This window comes from Otolemur garnettii, unplaced genomic scaffold (assembly GCF_000181295.1).
Source record: "Otolemur garnettii isolate 467f Iridium unplaced genomic scaffold, OtoGar3 scaffold00336, whole genome shotgun sequence".
In the NCBI taxonomy this organism is placed as follows: Eukaryota; Metazoa; Chordata; class Mammalia; order Primates; family Galagidae; genus Otolemur; species Otolemur garnettii.
In genome coordinates, this window is record NW_003852731.1 from 251022 (window position 1) to 252410 (window position 1389).

The 1389-nt window shown below is 56.4% G+C and overlaps 1 protein-coding gene across 1 annotated transcript in view; it reads left to right on the forward strand.

Annotated features, from left to right (window-relative positions):
- RNF144A (ring finger protein 144A) overlaps positions 1-1389 on the forward strand; it is a 112844-nt gene that overhangs the window by 30270 nt on the left and 81185 nt on the right. The window lies entirely within an intron of this gene.

A 1389-nucleotide genomic window follows, 5' to 3' on the forward strand; every position in this document is an offset into this window, starting at 1 on the left:
CTGGCTCTGCTCCAGCTCAGGACAGAACACGGCAGTGCAGTGCTGCACTCAGGACGTGCTCCTTCAGTGGGAGGCGTGCAGGGTGGGGTGTGGATGGGCACTGGGCACGGAGAGACGGACAGTATACAGTTGACAGTACTAAGAAGGAAGGTATTACGTGACAAAATACAAATGATGTGGAGAAAACAAAAAGTAGACCATGTTTAGTGGGGAGGGCGGGCTGCAGTGTCAGATGGAGAGGTCCAGGGGATCTCACTGGAAAGGTGACATTTGAACGGGGACTTGGAGGAGCTGCTTGCAGGAACTAGCTGTTTTGCATCTGGGCAAGACTGGTGGAAAAGGAAGGAACAGTGGGCGCAGAAGCCCCGGCCAGTGAGCCGGGGTGGACTGGAGGAGGTGACAGGGCCTGGCTGAGGCTGGTATCACAGACTGTTGGGATATTTGGGGTTCATGATGGGAAGTCAGTGTGGGGTTGAAGCAGAGGAGAGACAGGACCTGTGTTCCATTTGAATAGGCTCCCTCGGGCCTCTGCGTTGAGATTATGGGATAGAGAGGAGAAGGCAGGCTGGAGTCCAGGAGACGTCTCAGAGGCACTCAGAGAAACCCACCATGATCACCCAGACGGGAGAGCAGCAGCTCTGTGGCTGGCAGCGGAGTGGTGAGAGGTGGCCATGGCCGTGTTCTTTAGACATCCTGGCCTAGTGGATGCTCAGTGTGAGCATGAGGGGATGCTCTGTGTGGATGCCACGTGGGGCTCTGGTTTGAGTAACTAGGTGTGTTTTCAGAGCCTGAGAGGCAACGGCACAGCCGGAGAAGGTACACTTAAGAGAAGAGATTCCAAGTTCGGTGTGGAGCATGTGGAATGTGAGAAACTCACAGGGCACCCAGTGGAGAGGCCCAGTGGGAGGCTTTACCCCAGGCTGATGGTGTAAGAGGCTGTCTGTGCTGGAGAAACCATGGGGGCTCAGCCTGTGGTTGGTATTTGGCATAATGGCCCAGATGAGATCCCTGGTGAGAGAAGAGAAGTTTTGGGGATTGGACCTGTGCCTTCCAGTGTCATCATGGGGAGCAGGAGAAGAGGACAGTCAGGGAGGGGAGCTAAGAGGGAGCAGCTAGAGAGGGTAGGAAACCAAGCCCGGCCTCCGGGCACCCCTGACCATGAGATCACTTCATGGAGGAGGGAGTGAGGGGGCTCAGGGATGCTGAGGGTAGAGCCTTGTGGCGTGGACCCCTGGTGGCCACTTGTCTAGTGGCTGTAGCACTGTAGGCTGGCTTGGACAGAAGAGTGCAGGGAAGGGACTGGAGACAGATTGTCCACAACTATTCTGAGGCGCTTTGCTGCGAAAGGGAGCCCAGTATGGGGTGGTGTCCAGTGGAGACGTCGGGAGG